Genomic DNA, 19044 nt, shown 5'->3' on the forward strand with positions numbered 1-19044 from the left:
AACACAGAAAGCTACATATACAACAAGACAGATGGACAAAGAAACAGCAAGAGAATTATAAGCATCATCTAATTGACTCTTCAATCGTACCTCTGTTGGAGAGATAATTGTTGGAGAATTATGAATCACTCATCCCGGTGTGTGGAGAGCATGTAATGATGTGCAGTGGAGTCGTATTAATAATATCATTCAGTGAAAAACCTCAGCCCACATGCAAAGTCCGTATCTGAGGCTTACAGCTTAACGGCACCATCACTTTTCTTTTAAAAGCAATTTAGAACTGCACAAAGCATTAGACTAGACTAATGTTTGTGTAACAAATCAAGAAATAAATTACTACTTCAGTAATGACTATCTACAACTATACACACACTCAATAAGGATTAATGACGTAATAAATTGTTGTGGAGTTTCTGGATCTGTATGTCTGTATGGGTTTCTATAAGGTTCTTGCTCATTAGGGATACATTTATGAATTCAACATTTATATCCTGAATTTATATGCTTCTGTAAAGCTCCTTTGGGACAATGTCCATTGTTAAAAGCGCTATAGAAATAAAATTGAATTGAATTGAATTGTTCAACAAAGCAACCTTACAAACAATGACAAATCAAAAACTTTCCCTTGTGTGTCTCCTCATTCCTGGTATGCAAAACATGCTAGGTATGAGTGGCAAGCTCTGCACCTGGGTCTGCTGTAAGCTACTTGAATAAATAGTATCCCAGACTACAAGTCCAGCTAAGAGCAGCCTCTGTGTGGGCTGTGTGAAATGAATGATTGTGCTAGGCGGAGGTTTGGGGCGTAATGTCGATGGAAAAAAAACACTTGGCTGATTATGTGGGCTGTACAGCCCTACGGCTGGCTATGAGAATTAAACCGTAATGGCTGCAGTTAAATATGTAATGGCCTGGTGCTGCTCTGGACAACAAACTGAATTCCCTTGTACGCAGAATCAGGTGAGCTCAGAGGCTGTAGAGATTGCCTGCAAACGTTCACGAGCTCATAGGCTGCTCTGCTTCTCAGAAAGGCAGCTCAGCGTTACTGAATTCACATTAACACTATCTTAAGTGTCTTGAGTGAAATGTGTTAATAGAAGTGTTCATAGGATATGCTTCAGTGTAGCTGGCTGTTAAAGTGGTTATCGATTGTGTGAGATGTCCTGTTCATTTCCAAATGCTCCACTATTAGTGCGAGTGGGTTAAATTCTAATACGTGTCTCTGGAGTGGCTAGTGGACCCGTTGAAAGTGCACCGGAGTGACAAATCTTTGTGGGGCCTCTGTCACTTACGATTAAGTGACTCTCTAAGGAGCCAAATCTTTACGGGGCCAAATCGATAAAGACCTCATTTTAAGCACCTCATATGTCATTTATAGACAGATAGGCACCACACGGGTCATTAGGAAGCTCCAGCCGTGCTGCTCATAAAAAAATAAAATAAAATAAATCAGAGCACTGATCCAGCAGGAGATCATGCAGATGAGGTGTGTTGTCAGCATTTGCACCATTTAAAGGAAGGATCATCAGCTGTACCACACCAAATACTCTGGTAGTCTGGGGACAACCCTTTTCTTACTATTGACCCCTGACACACCTATCTTCAGCTCTGCTACAGTATTGACTCACTGCTTATTATAAGTATTATAGTATTATAAGGTTATATCTGGAGTTTTGCCAAGATTCAGCCAAGAAGCCTGTAAGAAGCCTATGAGGAGAAAGTAAATTTAGCATCTACAGATTCAGCATGATAGTAATAAAAAGTTAGCGTACAAAAGAGGTACAGTAAATGTCTAATATACTCGCTGGTTCTACAATGTCTAAATAGCCTGGTATATTACAAAGCCTTCTGTGCAGCAAAAAGATAATAATGTGGCTCAGATCAGATAACATTAGCATTGAATATCACTTGAGCTAGCTACATACGGTGTGCTTAATAAACAGTTCTCCCCAGTGTAACCCACGGCTGAAGGTCAAATAGCACACTTCGAAGACATGCTTGTTGTACGTAAACATGTATTGTATATACTAATGTATTTTAATAAACACATAAGCACAGGTTTTTACAATGGAATTTCAAAGTAAAATATCTTGTTTATGAGCGATGTCAGATTTTAAAAAGTGAAGTGTCTTGTATTTTCTGTCTTCGAGAATACAGTCAGAAAACAAAATATTGACGAGTATACATAATGCTTCTCTTAATAGGCTCATAATGTTTTTCTTTGATTACTTCTTGCTCTTAATTCAAGAAATTAAGAATAAGAAACATTTCGATCATTTGATCTAGCAGAATAATAAGGTTCTGTCTTTACTCTTCAATAATGTCACTTTCTAATTGTCCGAGAATTTACACATTGTACATTTCAAGCAATCGTAAAGTCTTTTTCGTGAAGGCCTTGTAATGTAAGTTAGTGTGCTAGAATTATGTGAGCTTGGGTGTCAAAATTTGGTGTCAGAAAAACCTTTATAACCTTATAATACTGGGGTCACGACATGTACACATGCAAATTAGATGGAACACTTACTATAAGCGAAGGCTGATTATTGGTTTTTGGTAAATAGGCTATATGCCTCAGGGGCATTAATGGTGGGGGTTAGGGAGGGAGTGAATCAGAGATATGAAGGACAGGTTGTGTTTCAGACTAATCTCATTACCTTGTTTTCTTCCATGTTTGGGAAGAGCTGAGCATGATAAGCATGAACACAAACAAGCACTTCATAATGTTACATAAAGAAGCAGAACACGGGTCTTATCAGCACAATCTCAATCTACTTGTTTATGTAGCATACAGATCTCTCTCTCTCTCTCACACACACACACACACCGTAAAGAATCGACAGTGCTCATGTGACACATAAAATACTCGGAGCAGAAAAAAAACAAGTCAGTAAAATGGGAAATTTTCCTCAGCTTCCAGCAAATCTGCATGGGTTTTTAAATCTTCCTAGCTCGGCAAACAACATCTTAGGGTGTACATTGCTGTGTACATGGCGTTCATATGTTTTTCCTTTCAAACTGAAAATGCCACTAATTTTTTCATAAAATTATTATTATTATTATTATTATTTGTAATGTTTAATTGTTTTGGGTTTTTTTTTTTTAAATTTCCACACAAAGTCTACAAATCAAATGCTCATGAATTCAAATATGAAAGAAATAATAAAGTCAGTACATTCCACTGTGAACACAGTCAACCTGGAAGTACAAGCAGGCTACTCTCTGGTTAAGAAACCTTATTCTGTTTTCATAAAAGACACAATACAAACGGGATCAACATATGAAGGAGTAACGTTTGGGTGATTAAAATATTCTTAAAGTGCGTCACCTGGAGAATCTTGCTGACTCTCCGGCCGCCATGCTGTCCTCCTTTACAGCCACCGTCTTGCTATTGTTAAGAAGCACAACGTACTGCAGTGATCCATATTAGCAGTACATCGGACACTAACGACTTTGATCTACTCAGTGATTGCTGAAACAGATCTGGGTCATTCGAGGTCAAGAAAATGAGCCTGAAATGATGAATCACAAGCAATGGAAAATGATCAGATTTTTGTTGTTGTTGTAATATTTATTGCTTTAGAGCCGGAGCCTAATTTGGACATCTTGTTTGCATACAGGAACCCCTGCACCCATTCTCATTCATGCAATTACCTAATCAGCCAATCATGCAGTGAGCTTTCAGTTAATATTCACATCAAACATCAGAATGGGGGAAAATGTTTTCTCAGTGACTTTGACCATGGCATGGTTATTGGAGGATTTGAATATTTCAGAAACTGAAAATCTCGTGGGATTCTCACGCACGACAGTCCCTATAGTTTACACTGAATGACGTGAAAACAAAAACAAAAAAACATCCAGTGAGTTCTGTGGGCATTGTTGATGAGAGAGGTCAGAGGAGAATAGCCAGGCGGGTCGCTCGTTACAACCGTGATGAGCAGAAAAGCATCACAGAATTCTCAACACACCGGACCACATTGGGCTGCACTCCTGCCAGCCTTGTAACTTGCACTCCTGAAGCTACAGTGGGTACAGGATCACTGAAAATGGTCACGTTAACACTGGAAAAGCATTTTTTTAAATCTTCAACTGTTCAGATTTAGACAATGAGCATGACAGTGGACAGTGTACACATACTGTATACCTAGAGATGTTATTTCAATTTCAGGTGCTCTTCTACAAAATTGTAAATGTTATTTATAAGTTAATTTATTTACTTAATACCATAAAACGCAAACACTGAACTATTTCTGCTATGAATCAGAGAGGCCATGCCTTTACAGAAACCAACTCCTGAGAGGTTGAATGTGGTTTTGCAGCAAATGCATGAGTTCTAATTCATGTTTGTTTACAAGGCTGGTAATCAGTACTCATTAGTGCACAGAGAACACTGCAGGCTGCTCTCAAATCTCCCCCCCCACCTTCCATTACATAACAGTCACACACCACAAAACTAGCCCTGTGGGACCTTCAGCTGCTCTACTTCCAGTAGCAGGAGCTGTGACACTGGAAGCAAACACAGCCGAGGGCGTACCTTAACAACCCCTCATTGCGTATAGACAATGTGGGAAAAAACTGGGTCGAGTCTGTCTACACTTTCCTGACCTGACATAAGCAGGGAAAATAATGACTGGGCTGTGTGTCAGTTCTAGCTGTTCTACTGGAGGTGTTTTTTTCCAGATGGCAGGGTGAGAAATGGACAGTGGATACCATGTGCATGACGCACATGGTATTCTCTTCTTTATTCTCTTCTGAAGCCGAGCAAAACACAATGAAGACAAATGGAATATACTATTCATACAAAGTTCTGATTCATAGGACAGTGGTAACAAGCAATCATTTATGAGCCATGTAATTTAAAAGACTTAAAGGACACTAGACTAGAAGACTGAAAGAAGCCTTGTGCGTTTGGAATGTCTTCATGGTGCTCACTGTTCTGCCCTTCTTGTGAAATGCCAACCGCAGGGTGCTAGTTTTGGCCAGGACGGTTTGACTCATGGCTCAGTCGCACCTAAAAGCTCTGACAGTACAAGCTGCATCTCCTCATATTAGCAGTCTCTATTTCACCACATATGCACAAGGGAAACTCTTCTCTACAACAGACATATTACTTATTTAAGGATGTCCACAAACCCAGTTCTGAAAAAGTTGGGACAGTATGGTAAATGCAAAGAAGAAAAAAAGAGTCATGTGAAACTTCAATTCACCCTGCACTATACTGTAAACAAATTATTAACACTGTATTTGATGTTTTATTTTGTGAATTGAATTTATTTTTGAAAATATATACTCATTTCAAATCTGATAACTGCAACACACTCCAAAAAAGTTGGGACAGTAGACTGTTTACCACTGTGCGACATCACCGTTTCTTTTAATAACACTTAATAAGTGTTTGCGCGCTGAAGACACCAGTTCATTAAGTTTGGCAAGGGGAATTTTCCCCTACTCATCCATTATGTATTTCTTCAGTTGCGCAACTGTACGGGGCTTTCGCTGTCTTGTTTTGAGCTTCATAATGTGCCACACATCCTCGATCAGACACAGGTCAGGACTGCAGCAGGCCATGCTAGCACCCACACTCTCTGCTTATGCAAACATACGCTTGTAATACAGACAGAATGTGGTTTGGCGTTGTCCTGCTCTGGATGCCAGCATATCTTGCTCCGAAATGAGTACATACCTTTCTGCATTAATGGGGCCCCCACAGATGTGCAAGTTACCCATGCCATGGACACTGGCACACCTCCATACCATGATAGATGCTGGCTTTTGGACCTGACGCTGATAACAGCTTGGATGATCCTATTCCTCTTTGGCCCGGAGAACACGACGGCTGTTTTGTCCAAAAACTATTTGAAATGTCGACTCGTCAGACCACAAAACGCGATTCCACTGTGCTACTCTCCATCTCAGATGAGACCGAGCCAGAGAATTCGGCGGCGCTCCTGGACAGTGTTGATGTATGGCTTCTGCTTTGCATAATACAGCCTTAACTTGCATCTGTGGATGCAGCGGCGAATGGTGTTGAGTGATAAAGGTTTACCAAAAGTATTCCAGAGGCCATGTCAGGATATCCATTACAGACTCAGGACGGTTTTTAAGACAGTGACGTCTGAGGGTTCGGAGATCACGCGCATTCAGAAGTGGTTTTCGGCCTTGCCCTTTACGCACCGAGATTTGACCGGATTCCTTGAATCTTTTAATTATATTGTGCACTGTAGAAGGTGAAAAAAGTCCTAAATTGCCCTGTCCCAACTTTTTCGGAAGGTGTTGTATGCATCAATTTCAAAATAAACATTTACCTTCAAAAAACTATGCAGTTGATTAGGTAAAACATCAAATACCTTGTCTTTATATGTTTTTTGTTTAAATACAAGTCAAAGTACATTTACAAATCACTCCTCTTTGTTTTTATTAGCATTTTCCATACTGCCCCAACTTTTTCGGAACTGTGGTTGTAGAACAATGGAATAATAAAGAGACAAGATGTAATCATTGTTAAGAGGCAAAATATAATTATAGCCCGTGGTGATCAGCGATGTCTGTAAGTGGAGAAATTAATTCAAACCAAAGTGAATAATCAGTGGAAATGAATCAGGAGAAGATTAAAGAATAGATCCAGGACAACTCTTGCGTGAGAATGGTTGTAGGCCACTGCTTATGTAATGAATCCCTTAGAAAACAGAGTTTTCCTTAGAGGGAGGTGCTATGTTTAAACAGTTCTGAAGAACAAATATTAATGTCACTTCATATTTGTGATGCTTCTTGTTTTTACAAGCCAACCGAGCACCGGTAAAAAAAAAAAATGTAGAAGCGCTGTGTGGACGAATTAAAATAAGATTACACGCATCGTATTTCTGCCGTAAATGCAGTTTTGACTCAACTGCATGGTCTGACTATTGGACATTTTTTTTGAACAGCAAGCTCATTAAAATTAAACACAAATTCATCCTCCTGCATTATCTGCATTTTCCACATAAGAAAACAATGCCCAAACCATGTGAATTCTGAAGGCGAGGAATGCTGGCTTGTTATCCAAAACAAGCACTACTATTGAAAAGGTAATGTTCACCATAATTCCATCGTGTCGCGGTATTTGGGAGAAGAGACACAAAAACAACTCGTGACCAGTGTGCACAAGTATACATCTGAAAAATAAACACAGCAGGATGAAGATGCACAGTTTATTGTTACACCTCCATGCTTAATATACTCAGTCTTGTCACTTTTATGGGCTTTAGCGTCAAAAGCATCGTAGCATTTATAGCACATCTGCAGCATCTCTGATATGAGTTAATGTTCAGTTACAGACTATAAAGGCATAAATCCAGGTTGTGTCATCTTCACTGTATTTATGTCTGATAAAGACATAAATAGAGAACTGATAAAGAACTACTCTTTCGAATGTGCTGCGGCATTATGGCTTCGTGAGGTTGATGAATAGAAGCTCGGCTGAGTGTGCCTACTCAGCGACGCAGAACCTCAGACGGCTCTCGGAATAATGATTATAATCGCCCAAGTTCAGCACTGATATGAGACTCAGCACTACAGCTACTGCCGAGAGCAGCCAAGTGGCCGCTAGCTGCAGTCGGAAACGGCAGATCGGCATTGTGCTTTCCAGACGGTAACAGTCTATGCTTGCCAGTATTTTGTTGCTTCAGTAAGGGAAAGAGTGAGAAAGGTGTGATTTGATATGAGATAATGTAGTATAATCAAAATCATCAAAACAGTTACATACTGGACATCAAGCTACGGAAGAAACGCACCAGTTTCATTCACCAAGTTTTGTTTATGATTCCTACTGAGTTCACAGGTCACTTTTAGACATTCAGAGGAATCAAAACATCAGAGGTTTTTGACATCTGACGTTGGCTCTGGATATGAAATCGTTATACCCCATTGTAGGGCTTATCCACTGGCAGACCCGACAAAGTACACTATATGGTGTTTGTGGACACCTGATCATCATAGCCATGTGGGCTTCCCCAAAACTGTTCCCACAAATTTGGAAGCACACAACTGTATAGAACATCTTTGTATGCTGTAGCATTACAATTTCCCTTCCCTGGAACTCAAAACGTGTTCCAGCATAACAATACGCCTCCTCACCTGACATCAGTGTCTGATCTCACTAATGCTCTTGTGGCCGAATGGGCAAATCCTCATGTTCATCTTCCAGTGGAAATCTAGTGGAAAAATCAGCCTTCCCAGAAGAGTGCAGGTTATTATAACATAAAGAGGGACTAAATGTGGAATGGGATGTTCAAAAGGCACCTATGTATGTGATGGTCAGGTGTCCTCAGGCCTTTAGCTATATAATGTTCTTTCTTCTGGCCTGCACAGAGTTCTGAGCTTAAACCCACTGCACACCTCTGGGTTGAATTTGAACGACGGCTGCACACCAGGCCTCCTCGCCCAACATCAGTGCCCAACCTCTTGCACTCTTATAGCTGAATGGGAACAAATCCTCACGGCCACGTTCCAAGTTCTAGTGGAAAGGCTTCCCAGAAGTGTGGAGGCGGTTTAAGCAGCAAAAGGGGAACAACTCAATATTAATGGCCACAGTTTTGGAATGGGATGTTCACATACTTTTGTCCACATAGTGAATTTCTCCTGAACCAATCACTTGGAAAATACTGCGGCAGAATCAGAATCAACACATAAACAAAACTGGCCATGGTTCGAAGACTCTAGTTTTTTTTAAAAACATGAACCATTGAAGCTTCGGTTGTAAATTATCCGACCACATGAATTTATATAGATTACTTAGCTGAGGGCAAACAAGAGACTAGCTATAGGACTAGAGACACTAGGTCAGAAAGGGGAGAGCTTTCACAGACCTTGCGTGAACAATGAAAACAGAATGATTAAACATGAAGGAACAGTTTAGATGGGTGTACTCTCTGCTTGGAGCACCACTACAAAACAAAACAAAAAGAAATAACCACGTCAGAACGTCTTATTTAATGTCATAAACTAATCTATCTCTCGCTCTATCTATCTATCTATATATATATATATATATATATATATATATATATATATATATATATAAAAAATGATAGAGAGATAGATAGATAGTCAGTTAAAAGGTAAAATATATAGTTAAAGTGTGTGAATAGTTTTATGTAACTGGACCGTTACAAATGTTAGTTTTAATACCCCAGTCCTAAAGCTACATCTCTACTGACGTACAAAAATATGACAGAAATGACAGATTGGATTAATACTGAAAGTGTCCTACTCTTATCTGTTGTGGTTTCAGTCATTTCACCCCGATGTAACTTTGTTGTGTCTACATCTATTCTTACATCTCAGGCCCCTTGTTCCGAATCCCATGTCTTCGGGCTTCTTTAGTGTCCTGTTTCCTGGTTTTTGGTGTGTTCCTGGTTTCTCAGCAACAACTACAGGTCTGTCGCTGTTTCTGGAAATTCCCAAATAAACATGCTGCATGTGTTACACACAGTTGCTTCTAGTTCCCATGTGTTACAATCCCTTCACAGACAGATGGCAAACCTGTACAAAGGGCTGGGAGAAATCACTTTACAGTTCGAAGGCTTTGATTAAGTTTAAGGCAGTGCTTTCTTTGGAGGATTCAGAGAACTCAAAGTAGCACGGACAGAGCTCACAGAAACCCAGGGCCGAGTCCACCCTCTTTGAAAGTTTGCTCGCTCGTGCTGACTTTCATCAGACAGTCTGTGGCTTACTGATGACACACATCACAGGCAGGGAGGAAACGTACAGCTCATAGCTGCGTCAGAGGTGATATGCACAGTTGTCTGCTCTTTCTAGCTCCGGCTGAATACGCTGAGGGATGGCGCGCCTCTTTTTATTGCTGTAGGGTTTCAAACTTTAATCGAGAGACGGTGCTAGAGTACTGCAGCCGTCAGTGCATTTATTCACCGCAGGCTTCACAGTTGAGGTGTTTAAAATGGTCTCCAAACTGTTTGTGGAGATGAAAAAATTCTGTCCCTCGCATCAGTTGCTGAAAAAAGAAAAAAAAAAAAAAAAAGGCTGCTAGCTCGGCTGACTATTCAGCCCGATGTTTGCTCGGTTTAAGCTGCTGTGCCATATGGCATCTAGTTATTGCCTTCATTACAACAGATTTGTTATAACAAAACAAAACAACCCTTCAAATGAACCTTCCTGCTTAATAGCTCAGATATGAATTATGTCAATTACAATACAACGAAGTAAACATGCACGAGTCGCCAGACTGTGTTGTTAGGACATCCAATTTGAGTAAGAAAACAACATATTATTTAACCTCCAGAAGTTCTGTTCTGGAAAAAAAAAAAAAAAAAAAAAAAAAGCAGACATGGGGGAAATCCTGTTTCCTGTTTTCCCCTCAGGCGTGAATATTTCAGGAGTCTCTGACTTAATGTGAGCATCAGAACATTGAACAAACAAAAGCACATGAACATCTGAAAAGCACCCATCTTAAATAATGTTTACATTATATGACAGAGCACCTAGTAACACTATTACTGTCACGTTGCTGGCTGCTGTCTTTTGTTGTTTGGATCAGCTGGAAGGAAGTTTGTATAGGCTATAACATACCTGAGGGTTTACAGTTGCTGAGGATTAAAAAAAACAAAGCACTGCCAGCACATAGGACCACTAGACCGACGAACCAGGCAATGACAAATGGGCTTTGTAAAACTGGCTGCATGAGAGGTGGTAGTCTTGGAATCATTATTGCAGCTTAAAATCACCGTAATTTGCTGCAAGTAGAGTATCATTTTTTCCCAAATATTATGCAGTGCTTAACAACCCTGGCAGAAAGTTTGGGGATGATTAGTGGAAGAGCATTTCTCATTTACTAATGGAAGGCTCACGACTCACACACGTTACCATATAAAAACAACAGGGTGACCTAGGTTTGTCTGAGAATATTACATTATAAATCTGTCATGATCATAATATCAGATACTGTAAATATGTATTTCGAGAATGTATTTTGGTTCGTAGCCATGCAGCATGGCAGTACGTTCACACTCAGGCGAAACAGTACTATCTGTCAGAGATGACACCATGTCTGTTAGAATCAAAGCTTTCACAGTGCCAGTACACACTCGAAAATGCTGAGAGACTTAACACTAGGAGCTGCATCTACAAAGCTGTTTGCATCCATTTTTTTTTTTAATTTTTTTTTTTAGGTGTAATAGGCCATAAAAATAATAAAAAATTATTTTCAACTGCTGACTTTGAATTATGCAACTGCTTCATTTCAAATGAGCTGTATTCTTAGCTATTCACCTGTGTGAACAAACTAGTAAGATGACTTGTTTGGGCTTAAACGTGTCTGAGTTGTGACGATATACAAAAGGTTTCTTGCGCGCAAGCTGGTTCTCGAGTCTGGAGGGAAATGTTCAGCGGGTCAGCAGTGGGAGGAGTCGGAGAAATGTACCGATGACATCACAACAGTGACTGGTTACAAGGAAGGTTGTGCAATGAGCAACAAATGGTTCATACGTGAAGAAATCACATTCGACGCACGTCCTTATGCTCACTCTGTAGTTTATGCTTTGTTATGGTTCATCTGCATGTTATTTTACTGGATTATGGACATTTGCATGACGTGTCAGACATGCCTTTCATGTTCATGAGGATCTGCGTCTAGATCCATAAAGCTCCCGGCCATAATAAGTGTTTGGGCATGTCAGGGCTGTGATATAATTGAATGAGGCAGCTGACATGCACGCACACACACACACAAACACACACACACACACAGCATGAGTCTGCATTATCTGGGGAAGAGAGCTGAGCTAAGTACCTGTCAGAAGGCAGGGATCATGCAGGCAGGGAGGCCTTGTTGTGAGAGCCTGACAGCAAATGCGTTATCTCTGAATCGATGGGAGGTCTGAGAAACTTCTATGAGTTTCTAGGACATGGCTGAACCTGTAGAAAATATCAGAGTATAAGTGAGAGGAAAGGACTCTGTGTGTGTGTGTGTGTGTGTGTGTGTGTATGTGTGGACTCCAGCTGGACTGTCAGGGTGGAGTGATGGTGAACAGCGAATACTCGTGCTGCCATGAGTGGATAAGTACCAGAGGGCCCCAGTCTATTTAGTATTGCAGAGCTGCTGTACTCAGACACTCCAGACAGAAGCAGGATAGACACACACACAAACACACACACACACAGAGACAGAGAGAGAGAGAGAGAGAGAGAGAGAAAGATAGAGAGCACACACACACTGGCCATAGAGACGGGCCGCTATAAGCAATCATGGCTCCCTACAGAGCAGAGAATGCACACAGTGCAACAGCAACACAATGGAGACAGAGCTGCACTTTCTAACTGAGTGTGATAAATTCAAACACTTATGTGAAATTTCAATCCACACACCCCCAGTTCTCCCTTCTACCCAACACTGACAGTTCTGTTAGGAGGAATGAAGGAGAGCTGCGTTTTAGAATTTTAGGCACAGTGAGTTGCCCACTCACACACACACACACACACACACACGCACACACACACACACACACACACACACACACAGCCCTGCTATTATTCTATGTTTAATTTTTTTTTTTTTTTTTTTACATTTTAATACATTTTCCTTTTTATGCAGTGTTTATTAATAACAGTTCTACATTCCTGTAATACTGTACATGTATATGCTCATGCCAATACAGCTTGTTGAAAAAGAAAACACAGATTAAATAAAGTTTTGATTTTGATGTTATTCACCTCACAACCTTAACTGTTGGTGTTATATAAAACATTATATAAAAGCCGTAAACTGTAGGGGAGAGTGGGGCCAACTGTAGCAGGTGGTCAGTTGTAACAATATAAATTGCTCTAATTAGCAACAAGTGGTGACGCTCACTCTGCACGCGCTCACTGGGATCCTCTTTCTGCTTGCGACAGAACAGCAGCCTAATCACCTCACTGAAGAATTTTTGTCAAGAGTCCAATTTTGACATAAAAAAAAAAAAAAAGTGAAATTTTAATTTTAAATAATTTTCCATATCTAGAGGAAGTTTTGACTTATGTGTTCATTATGTATATAAATGAAATCCAAAGAGGCTCGTTTCGACTGGCTGTGGCTCATTAGTTAACATGTCAGATGTTTGGCAGTGTGGAGTCAGTTGTAACAGTGTCACCAAGACAAGTATTTAAGATAATTTGACAAATATCAGCTGTTATTCAGAAGACTGTTGGATTTGTGTGTAATGTGTTGCCCAACATTTATGCAAGCTCTTAAGAATCCATTTGTAAAGAAAGTGGTACAAACACTGCACAGCTACAGCACAGCCACAGCACAGCCAACAGTTCCTGCATGATAAAAAAATAATTAGCAAAAGATGTACTTATATCTCCCACAGATGCAATGGACTGAGACCCCACACCATGTTACAACCGACCACACCCATGGAGCTGGCTGTACCATTTATTTATGTTGTGATATTAACATGGAACATCTACAGTATTTGTTTACTCTGAATAGTTAACAGACAAATGTACCTATCATGTGTCAAAAATCGGACCTTTAGAATGCTCGTGTTGTTGTTGTTGTTGTTGTTGTTGTTTCGGCTGCTCCCCATTCAGGGGTCACCACAGTGGATCAACAATGCGCATGTTTGATTTGGAACAGCTTTTATGCCAGATGCCCTTCGTGGACCTTTCGAATGCTCATAAAATGTACAAAAACAGTGACAAATGTTACAGCTGACCCCTTTCTCCTATATATAATAAATGGCAACACTTTATTTGAATAGTTCTGTGGTCAACAAACCATTTATAAACTGTTAACAACCATCCCGTGGCTATCAACCAGCCTATGAACTAATTCTAAACAACAGCTTATGGTTGTTGATGTTTATTAAATAATCTACATACAATTCATAGATTTTTACTTTCACTATTTGGACAGTCCAGCTTTTAGTGCTTGATGTTTCATAGGCCATCTATAGACTGTAAACTCATCCCTAGTGAGGAATACAACACCGTATTGTGTGCTGTTACAGGAAAAAATTAAATCAACAACACGTCACACACTGGGCCTGTTAATACCAATTATCGCTTGAATGCTACAATCTATTTGATTATTGCTGAAAAGGGAGGCCTGATCCAGTATTATAGTGTTCCTAACTCACTGAGTTTACAACGTATAGACTATTTCATGTGAATAGCCTCATTCGAAAAATATTTACTGAAAAAAATGTTGACGCGTTCAATACTTATTTCCCCCACTGTATTTCTGTATTAGTAAATGTTTCATAACAATTTCCGATCCATAAGGGTCATCTGGGGTCTCACAGCTCTGAGCTCAGAGAGACAAGGTGCTTTAACATCATAAATATGCATCTCAGGCGCACAGGACACAGTGTGCCATGGGAATAAAGAGATCGATGTAGAAATTGAATTCTCAATTGTGAAGCACACCTTAAGCCTTTTTTAATAAAGTACGATATATAAATGTTATCTAGATTGTTCCTTTGGAAAAGAAGCATTTTGCTTGAGACTAGAGTGAGCATGATGTCCTGATGATACGAATACACGGCAGGTAAGGCTTAGCGTAATTGATCTAGCTTATTATCTGGAGAAAGCCATCATACCTGTGTGTTTGTATAAAACTAATGACCGAATCATCCTCAGCCTCCTTCTGGAAAATTCTAATTATGTACACAGTAGGGGTCTGAGAGTTTAAATTCCACTATTAGCCATCTTGTTGGTGAAATGCTCTCTTCGATTCACAGTAAAGAACCCTAAATATTAAAAGCAGTTAAATGGGTTAAACCAAGGAAAATACAGTCAGTTCATTTAAAAGGCATCATATTACACTTTTCTCTGAGGACAAGCCAAGATGAATTTTTTTTTACATGTGCTGCAGCGTTAAGGTGACAAAACACTTAGATATACACTATTTCCTGGCTATGCAGCAAGCTCCAGGATTAGGTGCTTCTCCACGGTTTTTGATGTGTAATGAGAAAAGCATTCAGCATCGGCCAATAATTAGCTGCCTCTGCCAGAGCACACTGCCTACCTTGAGTGATCTAAATAATGAACGCTGCACAGATATAGGAGAAAGTAGAAAATGAGATGTATTAACAAACTAAATACATTTTTAAAACAGGCATATTACTGCATTTGAATAACCTGCATAACCTGTCTACTTTAATGCTAGGACGAATCACGGAGAGCACTTGACGACCGTGAGAGGAGGGGAAAATATATTGTCTCAAACCGACAGGAAGGACATTTAAATTTCCGAATTTTCCTTCACATTTATTCCATCTAGACTGTTAAACAGCATCTCATAATGAATCCGGTATATTCAGACTCAAATGCATAATGTTCTCTGGGATTAATATAGTCCTGCTGCCTGGCTTGTTTAGCAGGGTGAGCTCGAGTTATGAATGTAATGCTTATGTAATGAGAAGACGCAGAATAAGACACGTCTCTCGTGTTTGAAGCTGTTCCATTCTGAGCCACACTCTGCATGCAAAGTGATTTAGCTATTATTTATCTCTTAAGTTGGAGGGCAGCTTCACTTGAATTTCACCGTCAATGGGACTTTTATTGCAGGGGAATGCTCTTGAAGCGTGGCTCGAATGCCCAACACCCAAGTACTCAGTTTCTGCAGAAGGAGCACCATTGGCACTGATGGAAACCACTTAAATTTCCTTTCTTATTTAGCGCTACCAAGCATCTCTAAGGCTACAGGGAGAAGGGGTTCAGCATGGGAAAGGAAGGACAAAAAGCTGCATCTGAACACTATCACAGCCCTATTCGAGCCATATTCTTGACAAAAACTGTTTGCATCTGTTCTTTCTACCTTTTGGGCTGAGGGACAAAGGGAAGACTGATGGCACAGGAAGTTCCTGAAGTCCCTAATAACCACTTTCTTATGTGTCTTTTGTCTTCCTGCAGCTAGAAAAATGATATTGTTTCTCTGTGGAGAAAACACTGCAGTTGCACTTTTAAATTGGTTGGCTATTGCCGCTGTAACAGATTCAAACAATCTTCAGAATAAGATGTGGTGTGACAGCAGAGTCATGTCACTATATCACTTAAATTGGGACGTTTGCTGAAGGAAAACAACTCTGCAAAGATGTAATGTTTCTCAGTTTTAATCCCACTGCCCAGTTTTGTAAATTCCCCTTACAACCAAATCTAAATTACTTAATTATCAAGACCATCATAAGATAAATTAGGTTCAATAGGGTAAGAAAACATGAAACCGAGAAGCGCACTAAGCTCAAGGGCTGGAGCTGGGAAACACTAGCAAGCTAGAAAAGTGATAGCTGATCCTTCATTTTCACGTGTGTGCGTGACAGGGAGCCACAATTTCAGCAACAGAGTCAATTCTATGCAAATTATGTTTTGCTGCACTATAGTAACAAATCTAGATATTTGGCTTGAATGATTCCTTGGACCAATTCTTATCTGACAATGATGCTAGTACCAAGCCAAGCGAATCAAACAGCCAATTATCCCACTAATTAGTGCATTATTTAATGTGCTTAACTCGTTAGCTGTGGAAGTGATATATAGCCGATACCATTTCTCATTAGAATGCTGGACAGTACACACCTACAAGCGTCAACAACAGTGGTCTCTACATGCCATGCCAAATGACAAACTACAGTATAAAATGCAAGAGACTTGTTGCACGCTAGTGTGAACATACACAGAACCGCTGCACATGGAACAGACTCATAGTATACTGTTAATCTTCCCTCAGTAGGTTTATGGTGATGGTCAAAGCTAAATTGTCCATCACTGAGGATAATAATTGATGTGATTGATGTGGTTTGCTTAGTGGCAGGGGGCAAAATAACAAAATTATTCATGCCTAAGCAGTATTGACTGAATATTGAGTGAAAGGTTTTGATGTAAGTTGGTACAAAGAAGCAGTCAACATCAATCATGCACAGGTGTGCACACAACTGGTGCGAATGCGTAATAAAAGATGCGCGGGGTTAACTAGCTTAGACCAGTGGTTTTCAAAGTGGGGGCCGCCAGGGGGCGCCCGGGGGGCCTCAACAATTTGGTCGGAGCCACCAAGCCCATCCCTCCCACTAGTATGTTTTCTCTTTCTCACTCTCAGACAACCGCACACACACACACACACACACACACACACACACACACACACACACAATCAATTCCTAATGTAATGTAATGTAAAGATGTAAGATGTAATTATTAATAACAAAGGGTGATATATTCAAAAGTCTGTATTTTTAATGTGTTTTAAAGACATCTTGCAAAAGGGGGGCCTCGGTCAAATGTTAATGACATTTGGGGGGCCTTGCTCCGGAAAAGTTTGGGAACCCCTGGCTTAGAACACTCATTTGCGTACCAACAGCTGTAAATGCATAGTCACCGTCTCGGATTGACTAAGTGTAATACCGTATATACTGAGATGTCCAAAAAATAACAGACATTAAGCAACATCTTTGGCATTCCGCCACCTCAGCAGAAACGTCAGATCGAGTTTTCTCCGAAGTGGCTTCAAGAAGTGCCATGGCTTCCAACAATGAGCGCAGTCAAATGTGCTGTAAGATATGACGTTCACATCCCCATCAAGCAGACAAAACTAGTGTCATCTATGCAGGGACAAAGAATTTCAGTCATCCAGCGTTTGATAAACATGAAAAGAGTAAGGAGCATACTAGTCAAGATGAAATATCCAGTCGCCCACTTGCTAGATGGCAAAACAAGTTGAATGAAGAGCAACGGATGGCTCTGTGTAATGTTTTTCTCGTGGCCTTCCATAAAGCTAAACACGCAGGTCCTATGTCTTCGTATGCTGAGGATATGGTATTATCGAAAAGGCAAGGAGTGAATGTCGGAGGGCTTTATCATTCACGTGAGGGGGGGCCCGCAAATAATTCAAAGCATAGCACTGCCTCACAGTATGGATTTGAGGGAAAAGATGAAATCAGCTGAATTTTGGGGTCTGCTTTTTGATTAAAGGACATAACAAAAAACTGAGCTGTAAATTGTTTATATCCTGTCTGTGTCCACCAGCGGAGAGTTCACCATTGATTTCCTTGGATTAATTGAACTGGGTGCTAAACGAACGGCGCGGGACATACCGAATGGGCTGCTCAATCTATTCCTTGACTCAGGCTTGGATGAATGGAGGACAAAGTTAGTCACTGTTTGGACAGATGGTGCTGCTGTCAACGTCGGTATGTACAACAGCATTCTCCCAAATCTACAGCAAATGACTGCGATTGAGGATTCCCTGGTGCATATGCTGTGCACTGCACACACCCTTGAGAACTGTGTGAAGTCAGCTGATCGCATGGTTTCACATTGTGTTACGTTTAATCGTTCCGTCGTCAAGCTGCTGCGATTTTATTTACATAAAGGTGGAGCAAAAAAAACGTTGAAGTGCTAAATAAGTTGTGGGATGAGAATGGCATCTCCTTTTTGAAATTAGGCACGTTTCACAATATCAGATGGTCTGCATGGAGGAACAAAACACTGGCAACTGGCTAAAACCAATGACAATGAATGGAAGCAAATCTGCACAGCGCGTTTTCAGTGTTTTCTGGCCAACATGCTTGACGTTGGCAGCATTTTGCAGCTGACCTCCCAGAGGTTTCAGCAGGAAAAGCTGACAATAGGAGAATGTAAAGATGAACTCATTGGACAGTTCACGCTTTTGCTTGATGGTGAAGGCCAGCACAGGAATCACACCATTTCCAATGCTGATGCTGACAGGAACAGATATGGATCTCTAACGCCATGTGATAATTTTGTAGTTTTTGATCCTTCCACTTGCAAGACCTCCACAGCACCATTCTCCATAAATAAGAGGCCATCTTGCCTCCTGACCAAGACTCAACTTTAAGAGAATGTATGCGTTTAAAGCGAGCAGGAAAACGCTTGGCAGCGTCCTCTGTGTATGATTTAGTCAAGGTAGTTAATGCAAGCAAACCAGATTGCTACTCCAATATCTACAAAGTTGTCCCTTACCCTTCCTTTGAGCAGTACAGCTGGAGAGAGGGGGTTTTTCACATCTCAGCATAATAAAAACCAAGTACAGCTCCCATCTGTCACATAGTCGTCTCT

General features: G+C 40.4%; 1 protein-coding gene across 3 annotated transcripts in view; it reads right to left on the bottom strand.

The window, feature by feature from the left end:
* The window catches only part of mid2 (midline 2), a 158232-nt gene that overhangs the window by 97068 nt on the left and 42120 nt on the right, over positions 1 to 19044 (bottom strand). For 2 of the 3 annotated variants that reach the window (XM_017474598.3, XM_053682025.1), the window contains exon 2: positions 11780 to 11904. The exons of the other annotated variant lie outside the window; for it this stretch is intronic. The gene's annotated coding sequence lies outside the window, so the exon portion shown is untranslated. The remainder of the gene's footprint in view (positions 1 to 11779; positions 11905 to 19044) is intronic. 3 annotated transcript variants of the gene reach the window in all.

Source organism: Ictalurus punctatus, chromosome 8, assembly GCF_001660625.3.
Source record: "Ictalurus punctatus breed USDA103 chromosome 8, Coco_2.0, whole genome shotgun sequence".
In the NCBI taxonomy this organism is placed as follows: domain Eukaryota; kingdom Metazoa; phylum Chordata; class Actinopteri; order Siluriformes; family Ictaluridae; genus Ictalurus; species Ictalurus punctatus.